Source organism: Sminthopsis crassicaudata, chromosome 3, assembly GCF_048593235.1.
Source record: "Sminthopsis crassicaudata isolate SCR6 chromosome 3, ASM4859323v1, whole genome shotgun sequence".
Taxonomy (NCBI): Eukaryota; Metazoa; Chordata; class Mammalia; order Dasyuromorphia; family Dasyuridae; genus Sminthopsis; species Sminthopsis crassicaudata.
The window spans coordinates 510,548,627-510,569,991 of NC_133619.1; the positions used below are offsets into that span (position 1 = coordinate 510,548,627).

Below are 21,365 nucleotides of genomic sequence, written 5' to 3' on the forward strand. Positions count from 1 at the left end.
CAAACCAAGCTCAGGCTTGGATATGTTGACACATATTGGCTGTCTGGCTATGGGGTGCTCTGGGGAGCCCTCTGAGTGTCCTAAGTCATCCTCTAAATGTTCTAGGCCACCCCTTAAAGTGTTCTAGGCCATGATCCATATGGAGGTCACAATATTGCATATGGGGATCCTGAAATGGTGATTTATTATCAGTAAATGTTTGATTTGTATATTATATTATATACCTCGATACCCATGGTCATGTTAGAATTTCTTGGGTAAAAAAGAGTTGAGCCTGGAAAAAATTTAAGTCTCTGTTCTAGATCACCTTTTAAATGCTCTAGACAGCCCTCTTGGTGCTCTAGACCACACATTTTAATGCACTATTAGTGGAACAACTACTGGTCTAGTTATAACACTATTAGACCCAAAACCCAAAGAAAAAGGAAAAGGATCTATCTGTACAAAAATATTTATAGCAGCTCTTTTTGTAATGTCAAAGAACTAAGATGAGTTATGCTATATGGATGCAATGGAATACTATCGTGCTATAAAAATGGCGAAGGGTCTAGTTTCAGAGAAACATGAGAAGGCTTGTATGAACTGATAGAATAAAGTGAATAGAGAAGCAAGAAAACAATTCATACAATAACATTGTAAATATAAATAACTTTGAAAGACTTAAAAATTCTGATGAATGCAGTGACCAATCAGGATTCTGCCTAAGTCCAGAGAAAGAAATGAGGGAGGAAGCATGCAGATTGAGGCATGGAATTTGGGGATGTGGAAATGAGGGATGTGGGTGCAGATGGAGACATGGAGTTTTGAGATATAGATGATAAAGGAATATGTTTTGCTTGATAATGCATATTTGTTACAGAGTTTCCATTTTTCTTTTTCCTTTTCCCAGTGGAGTAGGAAAGTGGGAGGGACAGAAAATAAATTTTTGTTAATTGAAATAAATTTGATTTAAAAGTAAAGCTAATCTAGTGTATTCTCTTCATTTTATGTTCGGAAGGAGTGAAGCCCAGAAAAGGAAAGGGACTTGGTTATAGAATTCAGCTGAGGTCTACGATCTCTGGCCCTTTCCTCGCCTTGAGCTCTTCACTGCTTTGACTTCCCAGGTCCTGATGAACTCCCCTGACTTGTTTTCTCGTGACTCCACCAAACGGGGTCTCCATCCTCCCATTTTTTGGAGTCAATGAACATCCTTTGAAACCCACTTCCTTCACCCCAGCCTGCCTTAACACTTGGCTTCTGAAACTCCTCTCCGCCACGGTCCCAGGCTCTCTCTAGACCCCGTAGCCAGAATTGCCCTAGAAGCAGATGTCTCTCCCCGTCCCGGCCTTTCTCGCCTCCGCCATCCACCCGCGCCAGTGCTGAAATTCCTCCCGCCCACACGCACACCTTCCCGGCCCAGGCTTTTGTCCCGTACCGGAGGGTTCTGGGGGTTAAGAAACCGGACCCAAGGCGTTGACGCCGCCCCACCCCGGCTCCCGGACCTCTTAGTCCCCCTCCCTCACTCCATCTGACCGCAGCCCCCTGGTCGGTGGCTGCCAGCCACACCCCGCCCCTTTCCAGCCCTCTCCTCCTCCCGGCCAGCAGAGCCCGGGTAGACTGGGCTTCAGCTCGGGGGCTCGGGACGCGCAGAGGCGGCCAGAGTCCTGCCTCGGGTTCGGCCCGCTCCTTCCGCTCCGGAAACAGAGAAGGTAAGAGCGGCGGAGCACCTGAGGAGCCGCCGGGACCGAGAGTGTGACGTGGGAGTGTGCGGGCTGGCCCGCGGGTCTGTGTGCACACGTGTGCGGTGGGGAGGGTCCCCGCTCCGGTAGTGAGGCGGGGTGGCGAACAGCCGTGAGATTGCGGGATTGGGTGGCGTGTGCAAGTTTGGGCTTTTGTCTAAGTACGCGGAAGGGATTTTTCTGTAGGGTGGCAGGAATGTATATTTTGTCACTGTGTGGGGTAGAGTATTTGTGAAATATAGCGATGGGACCCGTGGTTGTAGCTCCTGTGCATGGGTGCATAATGCCTGCGAGTGGTGTGTGTATAGTGGGAAATAGGCATATATTGTGCATAGATTTCGGTCTGGAAAGGATCTTTTCCCCCATTCCTCCCCTCCTCCCCACTTTACAGATCAGGGAACGGAGGTCCAGAGAATTTAAGTGATTTGCCCAAGATTGCACAGATAGTCCCTGACAGAATAGGGTCTCCTGTGTAAGTATGGTGTGGAACTTGTCTAGTGGGTTAATAGATATGCATCTACTTTCTGGGTGCGGGCGGAGATGTGTGCTTGTGTAGTGGGAGTTGTGCATGGGTTTTAGGCTACGTGTTTGTGAGTGCAGCGTATCGTAGTGTCCACGTGCTGTGGGTGGTGTGCATGCCCTGGTGTTGGTGCTCCCGAGTGGGCGATGAAGGGAAGAAGTGTGTGTGTCCATGTATTTTTATATGCATGTGTGCTGAGGGTAATGGGAACATTCCTTAGAAGGGTTGGAAGAATGAATGCATGAACCAATTGTATTTGTATGAGCAGGTGTGTGATGCATATAGGATTGCCAAGTGCTTTATGTTAAATTATCTCATTTCATCCTCATAGAACTCTGAGAAACTGGATAGATTATGGTATATGAATGAAATGGATTGCTGAAAGAAGTTAACTGGCTTGCCCAGAGTTATGCAGCCAATAAATGTTTGAGGAAGGCTTCAGATTTGGATCTTCCTGACTCCAGGTCCAACACTATCCATGAAGTCGCCTACCTACGATTATTCATTCAATAAACAATTATCGTGTCTACTTTGTGCAGAGCTGGGGAAGGGACTCGCCTAGCATCACACAGCAACTAGCGGCTTTAATTGTATCTTCCCTCAGTAGATACCTAAACCCCATTTTAATAGGACTAGTTAATCTAGCGGTTGGTTCATTTCTCTGGGCCTTGGTTTCCTCATCAATAAAATGAGGGAATTGGATTAAATGATCTCAAAGTGTCCCTCCCCCAGTCTTAAACTCTAAATCTATGACGCTAGGAAATCACTTCAGTCTCCATCTTGTGCATAGCATATCATCTATTAAAGGAATGCCTGAGGAGGCAGTGGGGATAGTGGTTACAGAGCTGCACCCGAAGTCTGGAAGAATTTAAGAAGCTTTAAGCTCCCCCTCTGATATATACTGACTGTTTATCCTGATTGTGACTGTGGACAAATCACTTAACCCCTTAATACTTTGTTAGACAATAAATTCTGATCAGGGACTGATCCAAATTAGGGAGAGAGTTTGTCACTTGGAGTTTCAAATGTATACATATAAATGAAAAATATGTCATATATTAGAAAATATATATTCTATATATTAGAGAATGTATGTTTTATATATAATATATTAGAAAATATCTATGTTATGTATGTGGATATACATATACATTTTTTTCTTCCTCAATTTTCTCCTCTATAAAAATGAAGTCATTGGACCCATCGGTCAGTAACTTCCCTTTCGCTTCTGAGTTCTATGAATCTACAAGTGCTACATTTGGAGTCAGAAGACCTAGAGGTGCTATTTATTACTGTGTGATCTTGGGAATGTTCTTCTATCTCTCTGGACCTCGGTTTCCATCTCTAAAAAGAGAGAATAGTTCTATAGTGTGGTAGAAAGCACTGGATTTGCTATTAGAGGGGCAAGATAAACATCCAGGTCTACTGCTTACTGGCTAGGGTTGTAGTTGGTGTGGTTGGACAAGTTGCTCCCTTTCTCTGGTCTTCATGTACTTCTCTAAAATAAGGGAGTTTGGAGTAGATGGTCTAAAAAGTCTCCTCTAGCCCTAATTCTTATCATCTTCTAATCCTAGTTTGAACAGAGAGTCCTGTGTCCAATGAAGGAGATACAAAATGTGCAGTCTCCATTTGTTGATCTCAGAGAACACAAAAATGCTTCAGTTCCTACTTATCCAAAGTTTTCATTCTTTCTCCTCTCTTCTCTCTCTCAAACTGTCTCTGTCCGTCTGTCTCTCCCTGTCTCTCTCCCTTTTTTATCTTCCTCCCTCTCTTTCTCTCTCTGTCTTTGTGTGTGTGTCTCTTCTCCCCCCCTCTCTCTCCCACTTCTCTCTCTGTCTCTCTCTGTCTCTCTCTCTCCCACTTCTCTCTCTGTCTCTCTCTCTCTGTCTCTCTCTCTCTCTCTCTCTCTCTCTCTCTCTCTCTCTCTCTCTCTCTCTCTCTCTCTCTCTCTCTCTCTCTCTCTCTCTCTTCCTCTCTCTCTCTCTCTCTCTCTCTCTTCCTCTCTCTCTCTCTCTCTTCCTCTCTCTCTCTCTCTCTCTCTCTCTCTCTTCCTCTCTCTCTCTCTCTCTCTCTCTTCCTCTCTCTCTCTCTCTTCCTCTCTCTCTCTCTCTCTTCCTCTCTCTCTCTCTCTCTCTCTCACTCTCTCTCTCCCTCTCTCTCTCTCTTCCTCTCTCTCTCTCTCTCTTCTCTCTCTGTCTCTCTCTCTCTCTCTCTCTCTCTCTTCCTCTCTCTCTCTTTCACTCTCTCTCTCTCTTTCTCTCTCTCTTTCTCTCTCTCTGTCTCTCTCTCTCTCTCTCTCTCTCTCTCTCTCTCTCTCTCTCTCTCTCTCTCTCTCACACACACACACACACACACACACACACACACACACACACAAAACCCTGCAGAGTCAAACCCCAAGTTTCTAGCACTTTTGAACATCCCCACTAATCCATATGTCCCAAGGAAGTCAAGCGGGATGAATTCTTTCTCCCTTGGGTGAACCAGGCTAGCCAGAGATTCTTTTGGAAGGTGAGATCTGAGGTCCAGAGAGGGATAAGAACTTGTCCAGCATCACACAGCTTGTAAAGGCTGGCCAGAGATGATGCCCCTCCTCCCTCCCCAAAGAATGTATCTTGCCCAGGAGGGCAAGGTTAGGACTTGAGAATGAGCAGAATTTCCCAGTTTGGAGAAGGTAGAATGAGAGCCAGAGGGAGGGTGACCGTGAGGCTGAGATCAGAGTAAATAGGGACAAAGCTAAATATATCACTTCCATGGTTCCAGGCTTTGACATTTGAGGAGGAAGGGGGAGTATGCTGGGATATGCAAAGAATCTTTAGCAAAGGGTGGTTTCAGCCTAGCCATGGATGTGTCCAGAACCCAGTCTGGGAGCAAGGAGATACTGTCATTCACCTAACAAATGGAGTATATGGCTTACTGAATAGATAGTAGGTAGAATATTATAGAGGAAAAATCCTATTTTGAAAATTCACACAAATAGTTTACAGTTTTAATAATAGCTCATATTTCTAAGATATTTGAAGCTTAGAAAATTCTTTTCTCACAATAGTTCAGATGATAGGAGGGACAAGAAATGGCATTATCCCCATTTTAAAGAGAGAGGGCTAAGACAAGAAGTGAAGTGACCTTTTGATGGGGACACAGCTAGTAAGTGACAGAGATGGGCTTTCAGAACTTGTAGGAATTTAGCTGGCAAAAAGAGAATGAAGGAAGGAGGGAGGAAAAGAGGGAGGGAAAGAAAGAAGGAAGGAGACATGGAAGGAGGAAAGGAAGAAAGAAAGGAGGGAAAGAGGGAAGGAAAAAGGAAGGCATCATAAAAACTGGGAATAAAATACAAGGAAAAGAAAGGCAGTCACTTTCAGGGAGCTTATATTCCTTTTTTTAAAAATTTTTTTTATTAATTTTATAATTATAACATTTTTTGACAGTACATATGCATAGGTAATTTTTTACATTATCCCTTGTACTCCCTTCTATTTCTAATTTTCCCCTCCTTCCTTCCACCCTCTCCCCTAGATGGCAGGCATTCCCATACATATTAAATATGTTTTAGTATATCCTAGGTACAATATATATGTGCAGAACTGAATTTTGTTGTTGTTGCAAAGGAAGAATTGTATTCGGAAGGTAAAAATAATCTAGGGAGAAAAACAAAAACAATGCTCACAGTTTACACTCATTTCCCAGTGTTCCTTTTCTGGGTGCAGCTGATTCTGTCCATCATTGATCAATTGGAATTGGATTAGGGGAGTTTATATTCCAATGGGGAAAGATACCACACAAATGGGACCTGGGAAAGCAGAGGTGAGGAGGAAGTAGGGATGAAGATTCCTAGTTCAGGGGGAATGATTGAAGTCCTGAAAGTCAAGATCCCAGATAAGAAAGGAATGAAAGCTGACCAGCCTGGGCTCCTCCACAAAATAGAAACTTGAGGAGGGATTCCTTAATGGAAGAAGTAGATTAACTGAAAGAAGAATATACAGAGGTGAGCAGGTGAAACAAAAATGGTTGGCTTTTCCAGGAAAAAGAAGCTCCTGGTCTTGAGACACTGGGATAAAATGATATTAGATAGGGTGGAGTCGGACTTTGGAAGGCTTAAGGAATTCTACAATCCACAGGACCATAGCTTTAGAATTTAGAAGAGTCCTTTGAGATCATTTATTCCACTTCCCTTAATTGATAGATGAAGAATTTGAAAGCTAGAGGTCAAGGGATTCACTCAAGATTGTAGAAGTAGTAAGTGACAGATTGCTGGCCCTCCAGCTCAAGAGCCTTATTTGCATTGAGATTTAGAACTCAGCCCAACTCTGACACTTACTAGCTGTGTTAATATAAGATTCTAATCTTCATTTTTATTAAAGCTTTTTATTTTCAAAACATATGCACAGATAATTTTTCGACATTGACCCTTGCATAGCCTTGTGTTTCAGATTTTTCCCTTCTTCCCCTCCTCCCCTCCTCTAGATTGCAAGTAATCCAATATATGTTATACATGTTAAAATATATATATTAAATCCAATATATGTAAATATATTTGTACAATTTTCTTGTTGCACAAGAAAGGGATTTTAAACTTTTTAGGAAGTCAGGAGGAGCTATTGACAACTAGATCTTTGTAGAAGGAGAATTTATAGAGCAACATGTGAAGAGTGGATTGGAAGAAAAAAGAAAGTAGAGCAGAAAGACCTATTAGGGAATCATTATAATAGTCTAGGTGGCTAGGATTGAGGAGTTCACATTAAACTGGAGTGACACAAAATGAGAACACTAGATCTGGAGACAGACAATCTTTAAGTTCAAAAATAATTCTGTAATAATAGGAAGTAGCATGGAGTAAAGGAAAGGACATTAGATATGGAGTCAGAAAGATCTGGATTCACATCCTACATACCTACTAATTGTGATACTGGGCAAATAACTTCTCACTTTCTTAATCTGGAAAAATCAGGTGTCTGGACTTCACTTTTATGAGCTCTTTCATTTCTAAATCTATGATCTTTTGATAAGCTGTCTGTGTAATCTTGGAAAAGTCTTTTTATCTGCTTGATTTGTTTTTTGTTTTGTTTTGTTTTGAAGGCTGCTTTTGTTTTTCCTCCTCAAGTTGGGAAAGTTAGAACAAAAATAGGTAAGAGGACTTGAAACCAAGGATAAACGAGGAGGTGGTAAGAGAACTCCTAGCTGTCCTCAAAGAGATGGAGTCATCAGGCCCACATGAATAATGTCCCAAGAAATTGAATTGGTGGATATCATTGCTAAATCAATGATCTCTGAAGGATCATGAAGAATGTGTAGATTCTGTCTTATTTTCCAGAAGGGGAAGAAAGTGAATTCCAGAAACTAGATATTGTTCTTAGTCTTATCCTTCCTGGATCAGCCTCTTTTTCTACTATAGATTTAAAAATACCAATTTATTGCTTTGTGTATACATCTCCAATTTCAGCTCATTTCTGAGCATCAGCACTTCAACACTATTATTCCAGGACTGTGGCCCCACTTAGATGTTAATCTTCCATTATTTGTCCTCTTAAGTTCTTATTTTGAAGAAAAATTATTGAAATATGTTTTTGTATAACATTCACTTCAAAATATATCCCTCTCCCTTTCCCAAAAAGCCATGTTATTATTTAGTCATTTCCCACTTTTCATGACCCCATTTGGAGTTTTCTTGGCAAAAGCACTGGATGCCTTTTCCATCTCCAAGTCATTTTACAAATGAGGAGACTGAGACAAACAGGGTTAAGTGGCTTGCCCAGAGTCACACAGCCAGTAAATGTCTGAGGTTGGATTTGAACTCAGGGCTACATCCACTGCACCAATTAGCTGCCACCTAGAGAGCCATATTTTGTAATAAAGAAGAAACAGCTCAGCAAACTTAATTACCATATTAATTAAATTTGAGGTATACTTGGTGTTCTGTGTCTTTAGTTCCTCACCTCTGCAACAAATGATTGACTGACTGAATAAAAGAATGAATGAATGAAAGAAAAAGCATTTATTAAGTCCTTACTTAATGTAAAACATTGAGCCAAGTATTAGGGATACAAAAAAAAGAGGCAAAACCATGGTTGCAGACAGTGGCTGTGGAGAGTAGACTGGATATAGGATCAGTGACTATCTTTCCTTATCTTCAGGAGCAAGCTTTCAGTTTGGAGAGCTTTCTTGTTTTTGTTTTGTTTTGTTGCTATTATAGTTATGTACATTTCTTTTAAAAATACAAGATAAGAAATGAGTTCTCTGTTCATCCATGTGGTTCTCTTCTTCCTGACTGGATTTGTTTGTGCTTTTATCTCCAGAATTTCATCTCCTTCTGAGGCCACAGGACAATGGAGGTTAGCCAAAATCTTGCTTTTGCAAAGGAATCTTTATTTATGAGTTCTTTAAAAGTTGGCACTCCCCCCAAAAATGTGCCTGTTGGAATGACTATTCAGCAGACATCTCAATTTAAAACATTCCCTGATGTCTATGATGGACATTTCATGTTCTGAGAGCTGACGAGACCAGTGGTCTCCTCATGGAGCTCACAATTTATCTAGTTGAAATAAATTGACAAATAACTTTAGGTTAATACAAACTCTGAGTTGGCTCAGGGCTGTCTCCCAAGGGCCTTGTTATTTCTGCTTCTCCACTCTTTCCACTTAATTTCCACTTAAATTCTTTCTTAGAAATAGAAATATCAACAAGATAAAGCAACACCTTATCCATCTTTCAGGCCTTATGTATATTGCTCATCCCCATCTAGTGATCTGACTCCCATCACACCTCATTGTTGGGCTGGACAGGATGACCTGTGAAGGCCCTTCTGGCTCCAACTAAAGCCATGAAGGCCAATGCATGTTAAATCTTGAAGCCAGGTATTTGGGGGGGCATTCATGTGTGTGTTTGCATGCATATATAAGAGTAAATCCATATTGGGCAAGGCCATTCATGACCCCAAGGGGCCCCAGCTGTACATGATTTAACCCAGTTTCCCACCCCCCTTCCCCACTTCCTTGGATTATTCCCTCTAGGACTTGGTGCCCAATGCATTCTCCTTCCTTTTTATGTTTCTAGGACTTTGGAGATGCCCTGGAAGTGTCTGAAATCACACATTGTTCCTTAATGGATCATAAAACTAAAGCTGAAAAAAAAAAAAAAAAAAAAAGAACTAGAGCTGGAAGGTTATTGAAACCAACCCCATCATTTTACAGGCAAGGAAACTGAGTCCTTGGAGATTAAGTCTCTTGGCCAAGTGACACGCAGCTGATAAGTATCAGAGGTGGGATTTGAACACAGGTCCTCTGATGCCGGGCCAACATGGAGGCTAACCAAAATCTTGCTTGCAAAGGAATTGTGATTCACAACATATACATGGGCTTGAAAAATTCTAGAATCTTAGCACTGAAAGGGATGTAGATCAAGTCATATCTGAATGTGTAGAAATCTCCTAGACAACATCCATGGCAAGTGGTCGTCCAGTCCTGATCCCACCTCTAGCTCTGATCCTGTGAGCCTGAGGCAGATAATTCCTCTCTCCATTAGTTCCTAATTGTTAGGAACAGCAGATTGGTGGTGGAAGAACAGATAGAGCAGAGAGCCTGCAGTCAGGAAGACTCATCTTCCTAATTTCAAGTCTGATCTCAGACATTTAGAAGCTATGAGCCTGGAGAGTCACTTCACCCTGTTTGCCTCAGTTTTCCCACCTATAAAAAAATCTGGAGGAGGAATGGCAAACTGCTCCAGGGTTTTGATAAGAAAACCCCGAATGGGTCACCAAGAGTCTAATAATTGAAAAGTGAAAATGACTGAACAATTACAACCAATTATTAAGAGTTTAATTTTTGCATCAGGCAGAAATCTGCCTCCCTTAGACTTTTACTCATTACTCTAAATTCTTATCTCTTAGACCAAACAGAACAAATCTAACTCTTTTTCCATAAGACAACCCCACAAATTCTTGAAGACAATTACCATTTCCCCTCACCTGTCCCCTTCCCAAATCTTATCTTCTCCAGGTTAAGTCTCCCCAGTTTCTTTGGCCCCTCCTTTGGACACTATATTTTGTATTTCCAAAACTATGGCAGTCATAGATATTCTACGCTGACTATTCTAGCAGTCAATAGGCTGAGGTTGAGTATAGTTCTTCATTCTAGACATTGTCACTCAACACCATACACATGGAGGAAGTGACACTGGAACAGATATAAAGATAGAAAAAAACTTCCTCTTATTGCTGATCCTACCTACTATTAGAATAGAAATAGCCACAGAGGCAGGGCCCAACCCTTCCTGGGAGCCTAGAGAGGGATGGAAGGCCCTACAGGGTCAGGGTTATCTATGTGACTGTAGGTAAGTCAATTAACCCCTCCAGACCTCAGTTTCCTTATCTGAGAGAGATCAGGATATAGTGGATAATGCCCTGGATCTGAATTCTGAAGTTCCAAGTTCAGATCCTATTTAAGATACTGGCTGTGTGACCCTGGGCCAGCTACTTAACCACTCTCAGCTTCAATTTCCTCACCTATGAAGTGAAAAATTTGCCCTTGATGTCCTCTAAGATATCTTCTAGTTCTAAAATTATGGTTGTATGACTTGATTTGCAAGATTTCTTTCCACATCTATACTGATATTCAAAGACTGGTCTTTTACTTTACTTCTCCAGCCTAAGTCATTATTGGTACTGTAAATCAGAGCTTCTTAAACATTTTCCACTTGTAATCCCTTTTTGCTCCTCAAATTTTACATATACATATATGTGTATGTGTATAGAAACACATTTCATACATACATATATAATTTCCCCCTAGTTACATTTTAAAAATAATTTTTAACATTTGTTTTTAAAACTGCCTAGGGATTTTTTACACAACTGGGTATATAAATATGTAAAATAGGTATACAGATCAAACATTTGCTGGTAATAAATCATACTTTTATGACTCTCACATTCAGTTACATGATTCAAATGTGGTCATGACTCAATTTAAAAAGCCTTGTTATAAATCACCTCCTTATAACAGACATCAGACAAGTCTCTATTAATCTTCCTCACCCCTTACTATTGTGATCCTTTAAAGAAAAGCTGTTCCAGGATTCAGATTCAGTCAGTAGGTCCCAGTACAAAATAGAATTATTTACACTATGGTAAAAACAGAAGTCTATTTTAAGTGGATTCTGGAGTCTAAGATGCCTCAGAGATAGGGGGGGGGGGGGCTTTTCTCTTCTAAAAGAGTCACTAGGACAGCCCTGACAAGACCTGCTTCACGCAAATAGACCTGGTATTTGCACATCTTTATGTGTTCATCTTTAGCTCTGGCCCCAAAATGTTTGCTTTGCTCCTCTCAAAGATGCCCTTTCAGATCACCCTCCAGAGCAGAGGCAAGTGTGTCCCCCTTCAGATCCAGAGGATGTCCAAGGTCAGGGATTGGACACCACTCAAACTGGGCATTCCCTCTCTAAGAGGCTGTAATTCCTCTGGGAAGTAACTGAAATGAAGACAGGACACTTTAATTATAATAATATTCTTTATAAATTGTTTGGCTTATTCCTTATTCCTCATACTCTTATAAAGTTTAGAACCAGAAGATGCTTTTTGAGAGCATCTAGTTTTAAGTCCTTGTTGTCTAAACCTGTGATCCTGAGAAAGGAAGGTACTAGGCCAAGGTCACAGGTATCAGTAGTAGAACTGGTCTATTCTTTGAGACATACCTCCAGTGTACTCTTTTCAGAATTTCCTGTATCTCTATTGCTGGTGCCATCCTCCTCCCAGTCATCATAACCTTACCTCTTCCCTTTCCCTCACTCCCACCCCCTCACTCCTGTTCACTCAATCAATAACTATAGTTTCAGCTTCCAAAACATCTCTCCCCTGTGTCCTTCCCTTATACCCCCAAGCCCACTACTACCTTTCACCTGTACCTACAATAGTTTTTCTTTTAAAATAATTTTATAAACTGAATACTCAACAAATACAAACACTTTAACACACAAAAACAAACACTAAGATTGCATATGAAATCTCCATTCCCCAAGCCATCCCTGGCTTGGATTCTCTCTAGGTGGCACTCCTGACTTTCCTGGACTTTGTATGTGATACAACAGCACTGGTACCCTCATCCTCCCCTCCCCTTTCCAATTCTCTTTTAGGTATTCTCTTCCCCCATTGGACTACAAGCACCTTGACAGTAGGGATTGTCTTTCTTTCAGTTTATGTTTATCCTGATCTATATCTGGCCACTGGACCCAGATGGTTCTGGAAGGGGAAAGTAAGGCAGGTAACCTTTCACAGCCTCCCTCGCTTAATTCAATTCACCTGCATGTCATAGCATCACCTCCTCAATGTCATGGTTCTCTTTGAGAGGACAACCAATAACAACAATATTGCCAACCCTGAGTACAGTACCTACCTAGCACATAGAATGGCTAGATAAATGCTTCTTGGTTGTCTGAAATTTCTGATACATACAATTTGTCTTTTTCAGGGTATATTAAATTTAACAAGATAGTAACTGTCTTTCCTGAACTTCTTTTTGCATTCTTTTCCCCCCTGTATATATGTACATTGTTCTTATGTTGTAATTCCTAACTGGCCTCCCTGATTCTAGTCTTTCCCTTCTCTAATCTCTTCTTCACATGATGCTAAATATGCTACTACTAGACCTGGAGTCAGGACGATCTGAGTTCAAATCTGGCCTCAGATACTTTATTTACTAGTCTAAACAGGGGAAGTCACTTAACTCTGCCTGCCTTAGTTTCATAATCTGCAGAATGGAGATGATAACACTATCTATCTCACAGAGTTGTTGTGAGCATTTTATAAAATACTGTAAAAGTGTTTAACATGATGCCTGGAATATAATAAGCACCATGCAAATGTTAGTTACTATTAATTATTCATCCTAATCCTCAGGTCTACCCATATCTCTCCCCAGTCTGCTCCCAATTGCTTCCTCTTGACTCCAGATGACTGGCTAGGTGGTATAGCTGAGAGAGCTTTAGACTTGGAGCCTAGATTCAAGTTCTGCACAGACACTAAGTAGCCATTTGACCCTGAGAAGTCACTTAATTTCTCTGAAACTGTTTCCTCATCTATAAAATGGGGTTAATAATAACACCTACTTCACAGAGTTGTTATAAGAATCAAATGACATAATTGTAAATTGTTTTGCAAATCTTAAGGTGCTGTATAAATGCTAATTATTATAAATACGGAATAAAATTCAGATTCCTCAGATGGACATCACAGTCACTTAAAGTATTTTCTTTTTTTTTTTCTTTTTCTGAGGCTGGGGTTAAGTGACTTGCCCAGGGTCACACAGCTAGGAAGTGTTAAGTGTCTGAGACCAGATTTGAACTCGGGTCCTCCTGAATTCAAAGCTGGTGCTCTATCCACTGCGCCACCTAGCTGCCCCCACTTAAAGTATTTTCAATCTTTATTCCATTCTAATTCCTTTCACCCTTTTCCTTGTCCTTTTCCTCTATCCAAATTGGGCTATCTCAGTCTGTCCTCTCCTGCCCCTCATTCCCTATGCCTAATTTGTACTTCCTTCCTCACTTATGCTTTTTTTTTTTTTTTTTTTTTTCCCAAATCTGTCTCTTCCTTCAAAACCTTGCTTAATTATCACCTCCTCCATGAAGCCTATGCTGATTTCCCCAGCCAAAAGAAATCTCTCCCAACTCAGATATCTAACAGCACTTGTTCTGACTGACCCTTCTTCTGACTTTATCTTTTCCTTCCCTTTACTATAGTTTATAGTTTTCATTCTTCCCATTAGATTGAAAGCCTTTTGAGGGCAAATTCTGAGTTGGATCTATTTTTGTATCCCAGATGCCTAGTATAAGATCATGCAAAATAATAGGACTTAATAGATATTGATAGATATTGATTGAATTGAATTAAACCTCAAAGAACCTGGAAGGAGACAGTGTGTAGGATATGCCATCCATTTCACAAATGGAACTGAAACCTAAAGACAAGGAGGTACTTCCCCAAGTTCAGTAGAGTGAGACTAGAACCCTGGGCTTCTGGCTTTCAACTGGGCACACTCCATGGCACTGGCCATCGACATCTCTGTCTAGACAAAGATATGATTAGAGCGAACAGCCAAGCCTTCCACAGAGTAGGTATGTGTGAGCCTGCTAATCCTGTGGAGAAATGAGGCATCCTGTAATTCTTTTATTTATAAGGAAAAGGAGCAATGTTTAACCTCTGGTCCTTTTCCTCAGAAGCTAGTGCTGATCTCGGGAGGAATTGAGACATTTCAGCTCCTGGGAGTATGGGGGATGGATGCTTGTTGCCCAGGAGAGAGGAGATGGTTGTGGGTGGGTGTGTATACTTGTGAGCCTGTCAGGTGTGAGTGTCCCTGTGTTTGGGAGAGTGTCAGTGTGTCCCTGTGCTACAAGTGTAAGTCTGTGAAAGTCAATTCATTCTGCAAATGCTTATTAAGCCACTATTATGAACACAGCTTGGTCCCTGCTCTGCGGATTTTGGAGCCAAGCAAGAGATAGGACAAATACAAAAGCTGTAATACAAGATATTACATGATCAATGCAGCAGAGAGGCACAAACAAAGCACCGGATGAGCTCTCTGGAGGTCAATTCAATGTTTTAATTGAATTTATTTAGCCTCTACTAATAGAGTCAGATTTAGAAATGTTTCCACAAAAGGCAAAAGCAGTTGTATGTGGGAGGAGGATGCTGTGAAAAGGAGATTAACTCACACAGACACAGTCGATCATCCCAGGAGGGAGGAGGCAAGCAGTCTGGGCCTCACCCCTGATGCATTTGGAGGAGGGCCTGGAAAGGGAGGCCTGGGAAAAGAATACCACCCTCACAGCTATGGCAGGCCAGTACAGATGTGCTCTCTGCTGGACCCTGGGGAAACCCCTGCTAATGATGGTGTCACCCACCATGGGCAAGGAAGGCCACAAGCTGAACATCCTAGGCTGGAGAAGGTGCTTATCAAATGGGCCTTGCTGTAAACACTATATCTGATATAGGAGGAAGTTGAGCTCCAGAGTCTCTAAGGTCCCACCCATCTCTGGTGTTTTATGGTTCCATTTTTGTGCCCAGATATAAAATCCTACAAGCAGAGGATTCTTTTTTCTTTCTTTTCTTTTTTTCTTTTCTTTTCTTTTCTTTTTCTTTTCTCTCTCTCTCTCTCTCTTTTTTTTTTTTTTTTTTTTTTTGCTGAAGAACAGGTTCTGTGGCATACTTGCAATGTTTTCAGTCAAGCACTCACAGTCCTCTCTGGAGGCTGGACCACTGACTTCTTCCTTCCCTGAAGTCCATATCCTGGTTCTTTAGCATTGCCGAAAGCTCCTTGTTTCAGCTGGATCAGGGGCTCCCAGTGTTTACTCACTTTCTATTATATACTCTGACTTGGGGAAATAAGTTGTTAATATCTGTAGAGGATGAAACTTGGATGACTGGGATCCAGCACAGCCTGAGAGTGTGCCTGGCCAAGACCAGAATGGTGGGTGTGAAACCAGGGATGGGCAGGACCATGGGAAAATCCTGAGGGTCAGGAACGAGCGATGCTTCTAGTCCAGGGGTCAAGTAATAAGCCCCAGAACCATTCCATCTTTGGAAGTGTCCAAGATATGTTTTAAAAGATGGACAAAGGGAAGTAGAGATTTGCATATTTAATTATTGTACAAGATATGTTCCTTCTCCTGTCCAGACTTTCTTTAATCCAATGGGCTACCTCAGGAGGCCGTGGGCTCCCTTTTACTGAAGGACTCAAGCAAGGGCTGGAAGATTACTTGTCAAGGATGCTGTGGGAGGCATTGCTTCCTCCGATTGTACTCAGGGGAATAGAAAGATGAGCAGTAGAGTGATCCAGCGGTGCCAGGTAGACAGGTGGAAGGACAGAGCAGCCAGTGAATCAAGGGTAGAGGACAGAATGACTGAAGGACACAAGTCAGCTGGAGTGAATGGACAAGGAGAGCAAGGCTCGAGAGGTCACTGGTAAGGATGAGGAATAGAAGAAGGAGGATTGATATGAAAGGAGAGGTAGAAGAATAGGGGTGGTGATCAGAAAGAGCAAGTTCATATAGATCAAGGTCATAAAAATAGAACAGTGAGAACTAAGCTGTGACTAGTCCAGTAGGGAAATGAATGAATGAGGTAGAATAGACATGGCAGTTAAGGAGGTTGATAAAGTTTGATTGGTCATCCATGTAAATACTGAAATCCCTGAGTCTGTGGGCAGGAGTTATAGTAGAAAAGAAGACTGAGCCAAAGTTGAGGTACCATTACAGCAGATTCTGATCTCCCTGGGAAGGAAGAGAAGGAGCTAGGAACTAAGTGTGTCAGATAAAAAGGATCTGCTCTAGCTGATCTATACGAGGGGTGAATGACCAAGGAGGAAAAATTCCATGTGAAGGTGGCAGAGGGAGGATCTGAAAGTAGCCATGAGTAATTGCTGTTTGCCAGTTTCTCCTATTCTTGACCCACTGTGTTGTGGAGGGAACGGAACAGAGAAGGAACAATTGTTATTGCTCTGAAATTTTATGGTTTTCTCCTTTTGTAAATGGCCATCATATGAATCTATTGAATATTCTTACATTTTACTTACCCAAACCCACTCTGTCATCTAGTGCCACTGGATTTTTTTGTTCCTCATCTCATATCTCAACTCTAGACACTTTCACTGGCTGTCTGCCATGTCTGGAATTCCCTCATTCCCTTTCTCCACCTCTTGACTTGCCTGGTTTCCTTCAAATCCCAGCTAAAATCTCACCTTCTACAAGAAGCCATTCCTCATTCCTCTTAATTCTAATACCTTCCCTTTGTTGATAATTTCTAATTTAGTCTGTATGCATCTTATTTGTGCACAATTGTTTTCATATTATCTCCATCATTAGACTGATGGATCAGGGAATATTTTTGTCCTTTTTTGTATCTCTGATGTTTAGGATATGCCTAAGGATAAGCACTTAATTAGGTTTGTTGACAGACAGTAACTTGCACTTCTTACCAAATGTCCAGATTATCCCTCAGTTCTGAAGCTCCAAAGTTCTCTCTCTAAGGAACAAGGACTCATTCTCTCCAGAGGCTACCAAGTTCAATTTTAGCTTCATCTTTCTCTCTCTCTCTCTCCCTCTCCATCCCTCCTTTCCTTCTTTCCTTCCCTCCCTCCCTCTTTCTCTCTTTCTTCCCCCCCTTCTCTCTCTCACACACACATACCCTTTCCTTTCTCACATCTGAACTATTCTCATGCTGGAACCAGAGCATAAAAGATAACTGGGTAAAGAGTAGGAGAGTCATGGTGAAGCCTAGAAAGCTTCAGTTCAATAAGGCAGACAAGTAAGTGTAGGATCCATCCATGCTAGGCAGAATGGATTTCTTTGTGCACACTCTCCATCACTTAAAGGCTTATGTATTATTTCTGAGATGATGTTGTTTCCCTTGTTAGTCAAGATCTTGGTTTAAATCCGATATGACTCAAATATGGAATGGGAAAGAGGGAGAATGCTGGAAATTAGAGTTAACCCATATTCATAGATTCAATTTCTATGGCCTTTTAGGTTAACAAGCCTCTTTCTTTATAATAAATGTGTGATGCTGCTAAAGCAAGTATTACTATCATTCCTCTTTTATAGAAGAACAAAGTGAGAAGTCAAGTGGCCATACTCTAGGAAGCTACAGGGCAACAAAAACTAAGTCTTGTCAATCTAAGTTCATAGGGTCCTAAATGCTAAATCCTAAATTTCTAAATGTTGGATGGAACCTTGGATATCATATTGTCCAAATTTATCTTTCTACACAGGAAGTGATTTACCCAAGATCCTACAGATCATGAAATGGCAGAGCTAAAATTTGAATCCAGGTCCTAAAATATGAAATTCAGTACTCTTTCTAAGATATCACACAGCCTTGCCAAGAGGTAGATGGATTTTTCCATTATATCATTGTGTGCTGTCCTTTGGCCTTTTGAAGGTTATTGGAAAGACTATATTCAAGAACAGATGTAATGTCAAAATACCACATAAATATGACTTGAGATTATTATAATATAGCACCTCCTTCTGGTGTAACTTGACTTTCACTCCTAGATTCAACTTCTTTGAATTCAAGATACATTATGGGTCCATACTCCTAAAACTATAATTCACAAGTCCCTACCAGAGTGCTCACCTTTAATAATAGCAAGAGAGCACAATCAGCTCAAAACAAAGCTGCGTAGCTATAAAATATTTCTCCCATAAACCTAGTGCACACTTTCCCACAACTACACACACATGGCATCAGTGGGAAGAATGGGTACACATTCAGAGTGCTAATAGAGGGCCAACTGTGGGAACGCAGGGAGTCAGTACAACTCCCGTGTCTGCTACTGAAGAGACCGGACATCCTCTCCCTTCCACTTTCCTCTTCCTACCTAGATTCAGTGTCTCTGTTCAGAAGGTCACTTAGTTAATGTCATTAGGTTTATTTTTCTTTGAAGCTCAAATCTCAATGTCCAGGACTTAACTCTTAGAGATCATACTCATCAGAACTGTCTCCTGCCTTGACCCTTGACTTCCTTTTTTTTTTTTTTTTTTTGGGAGGCAATTGGTATTGTGACTTGCCTAAAGTCACACAGCTAGTAAGTGTCTGAAGTTGGATTTGAACTCAGATCTTCCTGATTGCAGGACTGGTGCTCCATCTAATGCTCTGTCTAGCAGACTCAAGTTATTCTATAGACATTATGTCTGGATTTTAGAAATGCCACTAGGGATAGGACCAATCTTTGGCCAGTCGATGACTAGATGCCCTTTTATTTCCTTCCTTTTCATCAGAGTATTTTATGCCTCCTAGAAAAGGGGTAATTAAGTATAAGGTTTTTTTGACATCTTTTTTTTAAGACTTTAACAAGTCTATTACCAGCCACTTCTCGCACTTACTTTCATTAATTAGACTAGGGAGGAAATCAGTTGGTCAGGGTGTCCTGATAAACTTTCCCCATTCTTCCATAAACATAATGTCATATCATTTTTTTTCATCTTTTTTTTAGGGGAATAGGACAAATAATATCATACTATTTATTGTATTTAATGTTCAACAAACTATTTTACAGGTAGATACAATAGCTGCTTCTTATGGTTGAATAAAATATTAGCTCATCTGCTCTTCAAGATCACTGAAAGTATCTGTGGAACATTCCAGTAACAAACAGAATCCAAAGTCAGGGTCAAAGTTCATCTTGTAGAATTCTATGTGACTGTGAGATTTCCATACTTTGAAAGATATTAATTCCATACAACCTGAAGATTGTGCATATTTGTTAGGGTGATAATCACTTTAAAATATTCTTAAATTTGTGGACATCAGCGTTACGTCTGCCCAGGCTTTGAGAAGACTGATAAGAATTATAATAGAACTATTCCAATTTAGTTTGGTGATTTTTATCTTTCAAGAAATCTTGAGGTCTGTATCTATAATGTGAAGATTTTGCATTTCATGGTTCTTGAAAGACAGGGATTCTGCTTAAAGTTAATCATTGAGTCATGTTTTGCTAAGTCTCTAGTAGGTGCTAAATTTTTATAGCCTACAGTTATGCAGCACTTCTTTTCCTTACACATGTACTATAGTATGTATATACATGCATATTATATATATACATAAACACATAATTCATATGTAATATATATTGTTCACTAAGCTTTAGCATTTTAATGATAATCTTTATGCAATATTTGGTGTGGATGACTTTGTTCTGATTTGTCTACATAAACAACTTAGTTTCTACAAACACATCCATATGACTCATCCATTTGTTTGACAGTGTTTTTTGTCAACCAATTATTGACTAAAGTCATGTAAATGTCATCCATGGGGAATCTTCTGGTTCTTCTCTTGGTTTCAAAGACTCCATCTGGAGATGAATCACTTATGATTACATTCAACAAATCCAAGGACGTGTATTTGTGATTAGCCCTTATTCTTATTTGGTGAAATGATGCATCCTATCAAGTTTCTTCTTTTTTTTGTCAAGGAAGTATTAATCATTCCATAGCTACCCTAGGGGGATTGGGTCCCATATCTCATAACTGTCATAGGGAGTTTTGTTAAGATATTCAACATCAGTTGAAATTCATTTTTAAGTTCTGATGGTGAACATTGAGAATGGAAGTTACATAGATATTAACTGCTTTAAATATGATCCTTTCCCTCCATCCTGACCTCATTATACCAATAAGCATCGTAACATGTCCAGTTGATCTTCTCATTTGATGATCTCAAGAATTCTGAGAGGTAGGTGGTGTTCCCATTTTTCATTTGAGGAAACTGAGGCAAACAGAGATTAAGTGACCTTGTACAAGGTCACACATAGATAATAAATCATCTGAAGCCAGATTTGAATATTCCTGACTTCAGGCCAACCGTTCAGTTACTGAATAAAAGTTGGGGTGCAGGGGGAGGTACAGGAGTTTGCTCTGTCGGAGAAGGGCCTCATCCACCTGAGACTGGGACAAAGAAAAAGAAGATTGGTTTTGAGATGAGGAGATTAGGGCACTGGATTAGCCTGGAGATGAGGGCAAATTAGGGAATCAGTGCTACATGGCCTCAATCTTCTTAATAAAGTAGGAGCTTAGAGATTGAACAGGTTAATCACATGTTAGAGACTTGAGAGGAGAGTTGTATTGTGAGTGGGGAGTAGGATAAAGTCAGGCAGGGAAAAATAGAAAGATTTTCTGTGAAATAATGGGATTGATGTGATGAGGTTAGATAACATGGATTTGTTGGGGACTCAGTCAGCACAGGGGAATAGCATCCTCCAGTAACACTCAGGGGATTGGAAAGATGAGTAGAGAAGACAGTAGTAGGAGTGATTCAACATTAAGGATGCATAAGGTAGAAAAGTGGGAGGACAGAGCAGTCAGTGAATCAAGGATAGAGGACAGAATTAGCTAAATATAGAGTCAAGACTCGAAAGGAAAGAAAGTCCATAGGGGTGAATGATTGGGGAGAGCAAGGATCCTCATTGATGAGGATGATGAATAGGCTGAAGAGGATTGATATGAAAGGAGAGGTGGAGGAAGAGGAAGTGATAATCTGAGAAAACAAAGTCAAGTCATGGATGTAGCATAATTATGTGTGATGGTTAGAACTGAGCTATGTCGGGGGCCGCTAGGTGGCGCAGTGGGTAGAGCACCAGCCCTGA

General features: G+C 40.8%; 1 protein-coding gene across 1 annotated transcript in view; it reads left to right on the forward strand.

Moving 5' to 3' along the window:
* The first annotated feature begins 1,301 nt into the window (after window positions 1-1,301).
* Window positions 1,302-21,365, forward strand: part of P2RY6 (pyrimidinergic receptor P2Y6) — a 103,300-nt gene continuing 83,236 nt past the window's right edge. Inside the window, exon 1 of the mRNA XM_074304015.1 lies at window positions 1,302-1,688. The gene's annotated coding sequence lies outside the window, so the exon portion shown is untranslated. The remainder of the gene's footprint in view (window positions 1,689-21,365) is intronic.